The sequence below is a fragment of the Ruditapes philippinarum genome, unplaced genomic scaffold, assembly GCF_026571515.1.
Source record: "Ruditapes philippinarum isolate M1 unplaced genomic scaffold, ASM2657151v2 ctg8073_1_1_1_1, whole genome shotgun sequence".
In the NCBI taxonomy this organism is placed as follows: domain Eukaryota; kingdom Metazoa; phylum Mollusca; class Bivalvia; order Venerida; family Veneridae; genus Ruditapes; species Ruditapes philippinarum.
In genome coordinates this window covers 16,821-32,118 of record NW_026862239.1, presented here as the reverse complement: position 1 = coordinate 32,118, position 15,298 = coordinate 16,821, and the positions used below count along the sequence as shown (strand labels likewise).

Here is a 15,298-nt window from a genome sequence, read left to right as displayed (position 1 = left end):
AGTTTTTTTCTTTCCATTTTTTAAATCGTTGATTAATTCATACTTGATTAAAATGTTTTAATAAATGTTTAAGTAGATAAAAACTAAGAAGTGAAAAAACATGCATTCTTGTTAAAAAAACAACATTTTCACTGAAATAATGGGATCGTTTTCACATGAAATTTACAAGAAAGCGTAAAATACGTATTTTTTTAAAAAATATATTTGGATTTTATTTTTTGAATTACCAGTATGTTCCATCCAAAAGACATACTTGCGTTTAGAATATGTTTTAACGAGAAAGAAAACAAATTAGTTATGTGTTAAATGCTCCAAAACTTCATAATGTTTATAAAATTTCCGATACAAAACATCACGGAAATTTTGTCACACTGACAAGGTCATTCTCAAAAATTTACAGAAATTTTCCAGCTTTTACATTTATAGAGTAAAACTGTAGCTCTATCAACGTGTGCTTGCTGAAGAAAAGTCAAAGACATATATAGTTATCTTCTTTTAATATCAGAATGAAAAAACACACTTACCTTTATCTTCTAAAAATCCAAGATATATCGATCTTATAATTTTGTTTTCTTCGTCCTTGGAACAAATGTGTGTATACAACGTCATCGATGACGTCATAAAAAATCGTAAAATACCTGCCGCGCGTGTTTAAAATTCATGGTACGCAATTTCATTTAATTCCGATAACGGATATTTTAATTACGGAAATTTTTATTCGCAATATTTTAAAACATTTCATAGTTGTTTAGTATTTTAACATGTTTTTCCGACGAGTAGTTCTTTATTCCTCTAGTTTAAGCCTGGTTAGCATTTACAAGTAACGCAATTTTTTTGGAATGTCAAATCATGGCGACGTTCAACTGCTTGCACAGATAATTATTGTAGACATATACAGACGGGTTTTACGATGTTTAATTTATTTAACAAGTTATAGTGACCGTTCTAAGAATGTTAGCGCTCGGAAATATAGAAAAAAATGGTCTCTACTAGGCGCTAAATATTGTAAATGCTATTCGGCGACAGTAACGGAAATTAGAAAAATCGACCATCAAATATAGTTTTCAAAGTAGTTTTTGGTAATTTTTCAGAAAGTGTTTAAAACATACACTGAGATTGGCATGATAAACATTTTGTCCTACAACAGAATATTCTTGCAGTCATTTAGACTGAGATTATTCGACTTACAATAACATGGATTTACTTAGTGAGAATCAGTGCTATGTCATATTTTATGGAAATTCACTATTGTTTTTGTCATATTTTATGGAAATTCACTATTGTCTATGTCATATTTTATGGAAATTCACTATTGTCGTTGTCATATTTTATGGAAATTCACTATTGTTTTTGTCATATTTTATGGAAATTCACTATTGTCTATGTCATATTTTATGGAAATTCACTATTGTTTTTGTCATATTTTATGGAAATTCACTATTATTTTTGTCATATTTTAAGGAAATTCACTATTGTTTTTGTCATATTTTATGGAAATTCACTATTGTCTATGTCATATTTTATGGAAATTCACTATTGTTTTTGTCATATTTTATGGAAATTCACTATTGTCTATGTCATATTTTAGATTGAGCTGTGATACATATGTAACAATCTCTTGTCATGTGAAAATGAACACTTTATTTAAAGATTGTAAGAATAAAATGCACGTTTGTCCTTAATTGTTAATTTTAGATTTACTTTGCTCAGACATAAAGCTTTTAAATTTTAAGATATTACCTAAACGGTAATAATGTAATGTCTTTAAATCTATACTTAATATCTCATATTTGAAAGATAAATACAATGTTCAGCATTGAGATGAAGGACAAACAAAGGTCTACAGCTGTTTCACAACTCTCACTACCTCCTGTTGTAAGTATGAAAACTCTATAAACTCTATGTTAGACGAGGGCAATGAAAAAGAAATACATGTAACTGAAAATTGCAGACCCGGTTAAATTGAGTCTGTTCATGACAAAAAAACGCAACATCTTTACCATTATTTCGCATACATTATTATTCAGTTATTACGTTTGGATTCAAGTTATATAACCTCTCATGGGATCACATATCAGTTTGCTGAAGTACAATTTCTTTCCCTTGTTGGTCTTTTTATCAGTTAATGTTATCATTGATTAAATTGATGGCCTCTTTTTTGTCCGTTACAATGGTCATGTGTGGCTAGGTAAAATTTGGACTGCCTTTAGTTAATGTCGCTCTACCTCGGTGATATTAGTTAAATCGCCCTTATGAGTGATGGGTTGACTTTAAGTGTTTCGGCATCACAATTGCAGTCGCAGTTTACCCCTGAGTGATCTTAAGAGGCGACTAATGGGTTCAAATGACAAGAGTATTTGCATCTCTTTGCTTCAGCAGATGAGGTGGTTTTAGCCCTTGGTGCTGCTTTAAGTTTGTAACGACCGTAGGTAGCCAAAATCCTATTTCCTGTTTCGGCCCAAATATGACCTAAATTGTGTTGATGTGCTGAAAAATCAAATAAAACAAACTTTGTTTAATACTATTTTCATTTATCAATGAATCAAACTTTATGTATTAATTTAGATTACCAATGACAAGAAATGGATCAGTCGTCTAAAGAATATAAATGTGAGAAAGGAATGCTCAAGAACAGATACAATCCTGTGAGCAATCCTGCATCAATTTTTTTACTTCCCTAAACCGAAGGCTCAGGGTGAGCTATTAGTACCAAAGATGGATGCTCCGGCGTCCGTCAGTCCGTCGTCAAGCGTCAACAATCGTCTTCTTCGCTGAAACTGCTGGGCAGATTTACTTCAAATTTGGTCTGTAGAATCCTTGTGACAATCACACTGAAATTTGCTCAGGCCATTTCAATTGTCTCCTTTTAGGGGTCAACAGAGCTAAAATAGAAAAACCTTTAAACATCTTCTACTATAGAATTGATTGATGGATAATCACCAAACTTTGTCTGTAGCAATCTTAGGTAGTGTTTTTTATCAAGTTTGCTCATATTAATTTGATTGGCCCGTTTTAGGGGTTTCTAGGGCTAAAAATAGAAAAAAACCTTTAGACATCTTCTTCTACAGCACTTATGGATGAATGATCACCAAACTTTGTCTGCAGCATTCTTGGGTAGTTTTTTTATCAAGTTTGCTCATATTAATTTGATTGGCCCCTTTAAGGGACCGCTAAAGCTAAAAATAGAAATGCCTTTAAACGTCTATTTCTACAGAACTTTTTTATGGATGATCACCAAACTTTGTCTGTAGCATTCTTAGGTAGTCTTTTATCAAGTTTTCTCATATTAATTTGGTTGGCCCTTTTAAAGAGCAGCTAAAGCTAAAATGGAAATACATTTAAACATCTCCTTTTACGGAACTAATTGATGGATGATCACCAAACATTGTCTGTAGCATTCTTAGGTAGTCTTTTATCAAGTTTGCTCATATTAAGATTGGCCCCTTTTAGGGGTCTCTAGAGCTCAAAATAGAAAAACATTTAGACAACTTCTTCTACAGAATTAATAGATGGATGATCACCAAATTTTGTCTGTAGCATTTTTGGATAGTCTTTTATCAGGTTTGCTCATATTAATTTGATTGGCCCATTTTAGGGACCGCTAAAGCTAAAAAAAGAAATACCTTTAAACATCTGCTTCTACAGAACTTATTGATAATGATCACCAAACTTTGTCTGTAGCATTCTTAGGTAGTCTTTTATCAAGTTTTCTCATATTAATTTGGTTGGCCCTTTTAAAGAGCAGCTAAAGCTAAAATGGAAATACATTTAAACATCTCCTTTTACGGAACTAATTGATGGATGATCACCAAACATTGTCTGTAGCATTCTTGGATAGTCTTATATCAAGTTTGCTCATATTAATTTGATTGGCACCTTTTAGGGGCCACTTAAGCTAAATATAGAAATACCTTTAAACGTCTACTTCTACAGAACTAATTTATAGAATTCTGTAGCATTCTTAGGTAGTCTTTTTCAAGTTTGCTCATATTAATTTGATTGGCCCCTTTTAGGGGCCACTAAACCTAAAAAAGAGAAAAACTTTTGAACATCATTTCCTACTAAAATAATTGATAGATAAGCACCAAATTCTGTTTGTAGCATTCTTATGTAGTCTTTTATCAAGTTTGATCATATTAATTTGATTAGCCCCTTTTAGGGCAACTAAAGCTAAAAATAGATAAACCTTAGAACATCATCTCCTACTGAAATAATTGATAGATGAGCACCAAATTCTGTTTGTAGTATTCTTAGGTAGTCTTTTATCAAGTTTGCTCATATTAATTTGATTGGCCCCTTTTAGGGCAACTAAAGCTAGAATTAATAAATAATTGATGGATGATCAACAAACTTTGTCTGTAGAATTCTTACTAATCTTAGGTAGTCTTTTATCAAGTTTGCTCATATTACTAGTAATTTGATCGGACCCGTTTAAGCTAAAGCTTAAATGCCCCAGGTCATGGCATTTCTTCAAATTATTGTTTAAAGATATTCTATGCTCAAATTAACTAGTTAGAAATTAGAAAATATTGACAATGGATAATTTCTAACACTGAAAAGCAGTTGTTTCTGGTGAGCGACTCAGGGCCTTCATGGCCCTCTTGTTTTTACTTTTTTCAGCTGAATTATGTTGTTTATTACAAGTTTATTCTAAAAAGTATACTTTCATAATTTTACAAAAGTACCATGACAGTCAACACTACTTCACAATAATGTTTCATATAACAAGAAATGCGATACAGTTTCTATTATATGTTTTCCCTTAATGCTGGCGATACAATCCTAGAACTTGTTATAAATTGCCTTAAATGGTACAAAAAAAAATTTGCTGAACAAACATGAACTGTCATTTATATCAAACTTGTAGACTATTAAGAACTATTATAATCTTAATTACCCAAACCGTATTTAAGACAATTTTTTGTAAATTTTTTTGTAAACCTTCCCCCGTACGTACCAACTGATTAAATCTCCCCAATGCCTAAAATATGTCATGTCATAAAAGATGATAAATTCATCAAGATCGGCAAGTTTCTCAGCATTAAACAGTTCTACATAAAAGATTTTCCAGAGATCTTTAAAGGACTTAATCATAAAACATATAATATTGAACGTAGACTTGATATGTAAGGGTAAAAACCGGTGATAGAGGGTAGGGTGGTTACATCGTTTTACCAGTGAAGATAATGTATGGACTCGATTAGTCTGAGCCTGCAATTGTCAATTTTCAGAACATATTACTTAATGACTTGTATTGAACATATTTACAAAACAAAAACCAGTCGATAACGAATTAAATTCTCTTCATAGATATTCATATTAGCAATATAAAAAAGTAAGATGAATAGAAAATAAGTTTATTTTTCGATTTTTGTAGTGTTTATAACGCTATATTTTAATGTAAAACGAAATAATAAAAATAGGAGTCCCGCGAACCGGATTCGAACCAGTGACCTAAGGATGACAGAATTACCACTACAGTCCTCCGCTCTACCAACTGAGCTATCACGGGGCAGACAAAGTGTTAAATGTGTTGTTTTTACTATATTTGTATCAGAAGAAAATGTATCGTTAACGAATTCATCAAACTGTCATTAACATACTCGTTATGAATAAATTATGTTCACTCTTGTTACTATTATTAGATTACCAGTAATACTACAAATGACGTTATATGTATAATAAATGCTAATATAATTAATAAATTTGATCCTATTAAGTTTATTCCTTTATACATTTATTTTGTTAGTAGTTGATAACAACAAGTTAGTTTGTTACGTTTGTTTTGTTTTTGTTTTTTTTAAGTATCCCTAAAAAAACCAAACACAGAAAATTTCATTTTTTAGTTGAAGGCTCATTTTGATTAAGCCTGTTCATGAACGGTAGTGCTATTGCAAGCTACCGTCCACGCCCTTCCTGCGACAATTTATAATTTCGGCGTTCAGATTTTCTGGCATTCTTAAAATTTGGAAATATCCACAGATGTGTTGATGAAACATTCACTGTGACATTTAAATTGTAATAATGTTTGTGTTTGTGCCCAAAGGAGAAAACAATTAGAATTAAAGAAAATGGCATTTGGAAAGGGCAACTTTAAAGGCAAGCAAAACAATGTAACAACTTACCCAACAAAGAAGTAAAAATATATTTGATTGAAATAAAAATATCATAACACAACAAGAGTGTTGTGCTGTAATACTCCCTATCTCTGAAGAATCGGACACATAACATCTCTGATCTGTGAACTGGAACATAGAGAAAACCGGAATCCCTAAAGAACGCCCAAAAAGACAAAATTGAAGATTTAACGCTATTGTAATTAAAAAAAATAAAATAGAAACCTAAAGGTAGCCTAACACATTAAATATGACAATGCTGCAGGTTTTAATTTGATTGAGTCTGCTGATTGATGGCAGTGATAAATACAATCTAACGTCTACGCTCCATAGCACCGGCTTACGTAGCATGAACTATCTTTGGCAGTCTTAGTCTTGCTGGGCTCCTTGCCGGTGGTCCTATTTTGCTGGGTCGTGTGGGGGTTGCGTTCATTAAACGCCGCCCTTCCTTGTTGGTCTTGTTTTTTCTGTTGTTTTTTAATAATATTTAGCAATGATTTGTTTCAATTCTGAATAATTTGTCAATGATGAAGAATTTTTTATTCTTCCTTTGTAAAGTAATAAGTAATAAGTCCGAACGATGACATAAATGACAGTTATGATTTGTTCAGCTAGGGTTGATGTACCATTTGGAATGGATTTATTATCAGTTCTGTGATATGATCGACAGCATTGAGCGAAAACTTCTGACAGAAAAAGTCTTGCAAAATTTGTGTTATACATAAATTGATTGCAAAGAGATGATGACTGTCACGTTATTGGAAAGAACCACGAGGAACCAAGGACGTTATTTTTTCTTGCGTATTTCTACTGCTCATGTTTTAACTTTCGACAGGAAACATATTCAAATTAACAAACAGAACTGAAAGCAATAAATATACTTTAAATCTTAATAATAAGGTGTTATATTTTTGTCTTTTTTAAAAGGAAAATATTTTTTAAATGAAATCATGATTTGGTCTCGTGTCAGATTCAGTAGTTGCCGTCTTGAACGTCATGCAATCATGAAATGTCATTCAGATACTTATTACAGTTAGCATTTCTGTTACAAAAACCGATACATGATGTTACTGTATAATTTTAAAGAAAAAATAATGTTGTAATGCGTTTAAAGCCTTTGCAGAACTTAAATAAATCTTTGATAAAATGTTTGGTATTCTAAAGATTCGGTTGTGATAGTGATGTTTCACAGCATGCGGACTTTGTGAAGTTGTAGTTTTTTGCAATCATCGACATCATTCGTTTTGCAAACGTTGATGGCAAAGAGATATACGTATATATTGAATTAAACAGGCTGTTATGCAATTAATTGTAATTGAGGAATTAAGTTGTGGCATTGTCATGTTTTTAGAAGTACATCTTTGATTTATTTTTGTTGATGCGATCATTTTAAAACAACTAATTATTATATAGATTCTACATGTATTCTTGTTATCAAACAACGTTTAATATTGGGGTAAAATTAATTTAATCCCTAATAAAAAATTCAGGATTTTCAAGGGACAAATTTTATTAAAAGTTTTAACGCTTTATTTTACTCCATTATAAACTTTTCAAACGTAAATAGAACTGCATAATCTATCTCAAAATGTCAGAGATATACACCGTTCATAGAACTTCATATTTTTTATTTTACAATGTTTTGATGAAAACTTAATAAATTGTACAATATTAAAATATGCCAACGAATTTGGTTGCTATGGAAAACGTGATTCGCAATGGCATTTTCTCATCATCATTGTTAAATGTCACTAAATTCTCCAAAACAACAACAAAAACAAAAACCGTTACCGAGGTTACAAGCAAAGATGTCATCAATTCATAAGAGAAGAACATGAATGCGTCTGTATCAAATATATCATTTTTCTATGATTTGTTCTTTTGGAAAGTTGTTTTTTAATTATAGTTTCGTTGTCTTTAATATGACCATTTTTAAAAGTTGTGTATTCTATGGGAGGAAAATAACTGTGTTTGATTCAGGGGATATCATTTGGATTTGTTAGTCATACACCTTTTAAGAAGAAAGAAAACTTTTTTTGAGGATTATTGCAGACAATTAATTAGTGTTGACAGATGTGTAAACATTCAAAAAGCGGCTATGAAATTGGAACACATAGACTTTTTGAAAGGCTGCCTTACGAACGCTGGGTTATTTACTTATTCTTCGGGCTGATGTCTGTCATTGCTTTTCACGTTATTAGGCAGTTATTGCTCGTAGGATACTTAAATATGCCCAAATGTCATCAAGAGCAGTTCTGCATGTCGAAGGAATTGTATTTTTCAGACTGTAAACATGAAACAAACATTTAGAGATGATATTTGGTGATTGGTAATTTGAATGAATTGGAGTAAGTTTTCTTCTTTTTATTACTTTTGAAATTTCAGTTATACAATCAACTATATGTATATCAATTGCAGCATTGCATTTCTCTAAACAGCCCTGACAATGTCAGAATTGTCAACAATAATACAACTGAGATACCGCATGGGGAAAATCTTAAAAAAGTAGTCTCATCTTTGAAATGTGTAAAATTATATTTTGATAATTTTCACTGTGAAATAATCAAATATAATTTTTATGGATAAATCAGTTATCCACTGAAAAGCATAAAATAAATCTATAGTAATTAAGTATTTTGCATGAAAGTCAAAATACTATTTCATTTAAATTGTCCTACCTTAACAACACATTACAGCACATTCAGCGCTACTTTCTTCAGCTGTGAAACATGCTTTATTTCTGTTGTTCTCTATTCCATTAGTAAAATATTATAAAACGGCAGAGTTAAAAATGCTGCAGACTCTATTTCATTTAGCTCATTCATAGCTTGTTCATAGATGTAATAGATGGTACAAAAAATGCAAGCAGTCGTCCACACCCCTAACACTGGCTTATGCAGCTATCAACATTGAAACATGGTTATGGTAAAATTTAAAATATGGAAACATGCACATTTTTTTACGGTTGTTATTATAGAACACGTTAGTGCCATTCCTTTAAGCAGGGTATGGTCCCCAAGTAAAAGAATGAGTGTGCCAGCTCATATGCGTGAGAGATTCCCAAAATGAAAGTCCCGCGAACCGGATTCGAACCATTCGAACTAAGGATGACAGAATTACCACTACAGTCCTCCGCTCTACCAACTGAGCTATCACGGGGCAGACAAAGTATTTTATTTTTATTTTTGATATAAATATAAATGGAAAGTTTATCGTTAACTAATTGATCAAACTGTCAGTTGCATAAATTAATCATTTTCATTCTTGTTACTATAATTAGATTACAATTATCGTAATGTTCGTCAAGCAATTAGAAAAATAATACAAGTTATGTTATATGTGTAGTAAATGCTCATGTTTTACCAATTAACAAATAAGTTTGATCCTATTACATCTTAATTGTACGGGCAAGGAGACCAGCAAGACACCAAACAAAAGTAGGACAGGGCACAAGACAAAGCATACACGGGTTGAATAAAGAAGGCCAACATTGAAAGAATGGTGTTGTGACAAAATAGATAAAATGGAAACCTAAAGGTTATCTAACACACCAAATTTGACAATGTTGCAGGCTTAATATGACTGGGATTGCTGATAAATAGCAGTGGTAAATACCAGATATGGATTACGCTCCGTAGCACCGACTTAAGCATTAAACACCTTTACCAGTCATAGCAATGACATTTTTCAATTCGGAATAATTTGTTAGAGATGAAAAAAGACTTATAATCATTATTATTCATTTGTGAATACATTACTGATAACATATCAGCTAATATGGGGATACATTTACAGAGAAACGATCTGTCTTATGCATGTTTGGGCTATTAAGATATATGAACTCGTAATAAGTCCGAACGATGACATAAATGACAGTTATGATTTGTTCAGCTAGGTTTGATGTACCATTTGGAATGGATTTATTACCAGTTCTGTGATATGATCGACAGCATTAAGCGAAAACTTCTGACAGAAAAAGTATTGCAAAATCTTGCTATACATAAATTGATTGCAAAGAGATGATGAGTGTCACGTTATTGGGAGGAATCACGAGGAGCCAATGACGCTATTTCTTCTGCTCGTGTTTGAACTTTCTACATGAAACATATTCAAATTCAAACTGAACTGAAAGCAATATATACTCTTTTAATCTTAATAATTAGATGTTTTTTGTGTTTTTAAAAAGAAAATATTCTTCAAATGTAATCATGACTTTGCAGTAGTTGCCGCCTTGGAGGTCATTATTTCTCATTCGTATGGTTTTCATCAGATACTTCTTTTTATTGGCAAACACATAATGTTACAGTATAATTATAAAGAAAAAATGTTGTAATACTTTTAACGACTTAAATAAAACTTTGATAATATTTTGGTATTCTAAAAATTCAGTTGTGATGCTAGTGTTTCACTGTATACGGGCTTTGTGAAGTTGTAGCATTTTAAAAGCTGCATTCGTCAAAGATTCGTATGCAAATATTGATTGTTATTGTCAAAATCATTCGTTTGCAAACATTGATGGTAAAGATATGTGTTGAGTTAAACAGTTTTAGTTATGATGACTGGTATGCAATTAATTGTAACTGAGGAATTTCGTTGACACTTGGTCACGTTTTTAGAAAAACATCTACGAAGTTTTTTAAACAGGAAAGAAAAAAAGCCAATTCTATGTGAACATTAGTTTTGTTAATGCGATCAGTCTAAAAATAAATTGCCCAAAACAACTTATTATTTTATAGTTTCTACATGTTTTCTTGTTAGCAAATAACGTTTAATATAGGGGTATAATTAAATTCATCTCATTTAGAAATAAAATAGAAATAAATAGAATACCTAAAGAAAGTCCAAAACGGCAAAATTGAAAATGTTGCAGGCTCGCTTTGAATGAACCTGTTTATGGACAGTTCTGGAAAGTACAAGCGACTGTCCACGCCCCATAGCACCGACTTTAGCATATTTAAAAACACCGCGAAATGTTTTTGCTTTTGATTTAATTATTGAAAAGATCGAACTGCATTTGGACAAATTTCATCAGAAGTTGTAGCGTTTAACTTGCTTTGTGTAAATCCATCATAATCTTGTCAAACATAGAGCTACAGAATCTATCAATATTTCAAAGATCTACACCGTTCATAGAATTTCTTATTTTTCTATTTTAGACTGTTTTGATGTACCTCTTGTAGATTTTACCGTTTTAAAATATGCCCACGACTTTTGTTGGTATGAAAAAATCACACAAATGTTTCGCAATGGCGTTTTCTCATCATCATTGTTAAATGACACTAAATTCTCAACAACAACAACAACAAACCGTTACCGAGGTTACAAAGATGTCACCAATTCATAAGAGAAGAACATGAATGCTTCTGTATCAAATATTTTCCTTTGATTTGTTCTTTTGGAAAGTTTATTTTTTTAAATTATAGTTTCGTTGTCTTTTTTTTCTTCTTAAATATGATTTCTTATAATACTGCAAGTTTGTATCGTTGCCGTTTATTATATGACCATGACGTTCATATACACTAAATACACGACTGGTGTGAAACTATGAAGGTATTTCATGTTTCCATCTGAAAAATGATATTTGCTGTATTATAAATTCGTTATAAAGATTCTTGACAGGTTATATGGCCGTATATAAACGTTTTTTGCAAAATAACTCTCGCTTGACGGCCCGAGAGATAGGGCCATATAACATGTCAAAAATCTTAATGACTATTAAATACTCGTATATATCTCAATTACTTAAATACAATTTTCTATCAATTGTTATCCCGTATGAACTTATTAAATATCGCCAGTGCCTAATATATGATTTGGTAAAAAATATGATAAATTCATTAATGTCGAAAAGGTTCTATGAAAAAAGATCTCCCAGAGAATTTTGAAAAATGGAACCAGAAACACAGGACACTTTTGTAGATAGTCGTCATTTGTAACCAAAGTATCTTTTTTTAAAAAGGGAGTTGATAAGTAAAGCTAATTATTTTGAGTCTGAAAGGGATTGTTATTGAAAGGTCCATTGCACCTCAAAAATGCTATCATTTTTATTTCACAAAAACTTAAATTTTTTGGTATCTTGTTTCAGTTTCTAAAAAATACTCATTTACAATGTAGATGAACTATCTTTGCTTCTTTTACTTTATTGGCAATGAGTATATAGAGGATATTTGTTTTTTGTGTGTAAGATGAAATTTTATTTCATCGAGTGAGCTTTAAAAACAGTATTCTCACGAGTGGCGTAGCCACGAGAGAGAATACTGTTTTTAAAGTTTACGAGATGAAATGAAATTACATCTTACACAAGTGCTCGGACCGTCAATATTCTCGTTTGGCTTTTGGAATTATATGTCAAACATTGACGAATCAAACATTTTTGCTGAAGCTGTAACTGCTCTTGACGTATCTACAATGTACATATATTTCCATTTTTCAATTAAAGAAAAAAAAACCGGAAAAATAGAAATGGTATTATTAACCCACACATCACAAAGGAATCATTTTGGAAACTTTTTTACCCCTCGTAAATATTTATGAAGTAAGTCATATCGTGTTGTTAACCCACATCAAACAGCATGACTAATTTGCCATCGGCTCGATTTGGCTTATTCACAAACAAATTTTCTTTTTATTTTATGTTTAAAAACAAATAAAAACGAAATTACTTTGATATTAACTTTAATATTAAAATCTGTTTCCCCATTGGTAGCCTCTCTATTAGTCGAATTTCTCATAAAATACAAGAAGTATTGGGCTAAAAAATATGTTCAACGTTAAATGGTGATGATATTATTCATTTTATTCAAATAATATGAGAGATCGCTTGTTTTAATAATAAAAACAAACAATTCTCTTTGGAGAAAACGTCAAACCATCCATCCATATTTTTGTTACTTACGGCGAATTTATATTAGACTTGACTCTGTGAAATGTAAACGGCCGCCATTTTTTAAATTTGTGTATTCCATTGGAAGAAAATAATTGTGTTTGATTCAGGGGATATCATTTGGATTTGTTAGTCATACACCTTTTAAGAAGAAAGAAAACTTTTTTGAGGATTATTGCAGATAATTAATAAGTGTTGACAGATGTGTAAACATCCAAAAAGCGGCTATGAAATTGGAACACATGGACTTTTTGTAAGGCTGCCTTACAAACTTACGAACGCTGGGTTATTTACTTATTCTTCGGGCTGATGTCTGTCATTGCTTTTCAAGTTATTAGGCAGTTATTACTCGTAGGATACTTAAATATGCCCAAATGTCATCAAGAGCAGTTTTGCATGTGGAAGGAATTGTATTTTTCAGACTGTAAACATGAAATTTGGTGATTGGTAATTTGAATGAATTGAAGTAAGTTTTTTTTAATTACTTTTGAAATTTCAGTTAAATATCAAATTCAGCTTTGCTTTTCTCTAACCAGCCCTGACAATGTCAGAATTGTCAACAATAATAAAATTTAGGTACCGCATGGGAAAAATCTTTAAAAAGTAGTCTCATCTTTGAAAAGTGTGAATTTATATTTTGATAATTTTCACTGTGAAATAATCAAATATAATTTTCACGGATAAATTAATAATTCACTGAAAAGTATAAAATAAATTTATAGTAATTAAGTATTTTGCATGAAAGTCAAAATACTACTTCGTTTAATATGTGCTACCTTAACGACACATTACAGCACATTCAGCGCTAATTTCTTCAGCTGAGAAACATGTTTTTATTCAATTAGTAAAATATTATTAAACGGCAAAATTAAAAATGTTGCAGACTCGATTTTATTTAGCTTGTTTATAGATTATGCTTGTTCATAGATGGTACAAAAAATGCAAGCAGTCGTCCACACCCCTAACACTGACTTAAGCAGCATTCAACATTGAAACATGGTTATGGTAAAATTTTAAATATAGAAACATGCACAGTTTTTTTACGGTTGTTATCATTGAACACGTTAGTGCCATTCCTTCAAGCAGGGTATGGTCCCTAAGTAAAAGGATGAGTGTGCCAGCTCACATGCGTTAGAGATTCCCAAAAACAAACTCCCGCGAACCGGATTCGAACCAGTGACCTAAGGATGACAGAATTACCTCTACAGTCCTCCGCTCCACCAACTGAGCATCACAGGACAGGTATACTATTTTTGTTTTTAATATAAATATGAATGGACAGTTTATCGTTAACTCATTGATCAAACTGTCAGTTGCATAATTATTTGAATAAATTAATCATTTTCACTCTTGTTACTATTATTAGATTACAATTATCGTAATGTTCGTCAAGCAAAAAGAAAAAATAATACAAGTTATGTTATATGTGTAATAAATGCTCATGTTTTTACCAATTAACAAATAAGTTTGATCCTATTAAGCTGTATCTTATTTGTACCGACAAGGAGCCCAGCAGGACAGCAAACAAAAGTAGGACAGGGCACAAGGCAAAGCATATACGGGTTGAATAAAGACCCAAAATTGAAAGAATGTTGTTGTGACAAAAATAGATAAAATGGAAACCTAAAGGTAGTCTAACACACCAAATTTGATAATGCTGCAGGCTTAATTTGACTGAGATTGCTGATGAATAGCAGTGATAAATACGAGCCATGGACTACGCTCCGTAGCACCGGCTTAAGAATTAAATACCATTGCCAGTCCTTGCAATGATACTTGTCAATTCGGAATAATTTGTCGGAGATAAAAAAAACAACTTATAATCATTATTATTCATTTGTGAATACATTACTGATATCTTATCAGCTAATATGGGGATACATTTACAGAGAAACACTGTCTTAAGTATGTTTGGACTATTAAGATATATGAACTCGTAATAAGTCCGAACGATGACATAAATGACAGTTATGATTTGTTCAGCTAGGTCTGATGTACCATTTGAAATGGATTTATTACCAGTTCTGTTATATGATCGACAGCATTAAGCGAAAACATCTGACAGAAAAAGTCTTGCATTGCATTACTGTCACAGTATAAGGAACCAAGGATGTTATTTTTTCTGGCGTATTTATACTGCTCGTGTTTGAACTTTCTACAGGAAACATGTTCAAATTCAAACTGATCTGAAAGCAATAAATGTACTTTAAATCTTAATAATAAGATGATTTTTTGTGTGTTTTTAAGCAAATATTCGTGTATAATCATGACTTTGTCACGTGGTAGATACAGTAGCTGT

General features: G+C 31.5%; 2 non-coding genes across 2 annotated transcripts; both read right to left on the bottom strand.

The window, feature by feature from the left end:
* Nucleotides 1-5,426: 5,426 nt before the first annotated feature.
* Nucleotides 5,427-5,512, bottom strand: Trnay-gua (transfer RNA tyrosine (anticodon GUA)). The gene is given in 2 exon segments: nt 5,427-5,462; nt 5,476-5,512. It is a non-coding gene; the product is annotated as a tRNA-Tyr (tRNA).
* Nucleotides 5,513-9,188: 3,676 nt separating this feature from the next.
* On the bottom strand, nt 9,189-9,275 carry Trnay-gua (transfer RNA tyrosine (anticodon GUA)). Its single transcript is given in 2 exon segments — nt 9,189-9,225; nt 9,239-9,275. It is a non-coding gene; the product is annotated as a tRNA-Tyr (tRNA).
* Between the last annotated feature and the right edge of the window lie 6,023 nt (nt 9,276-15,298).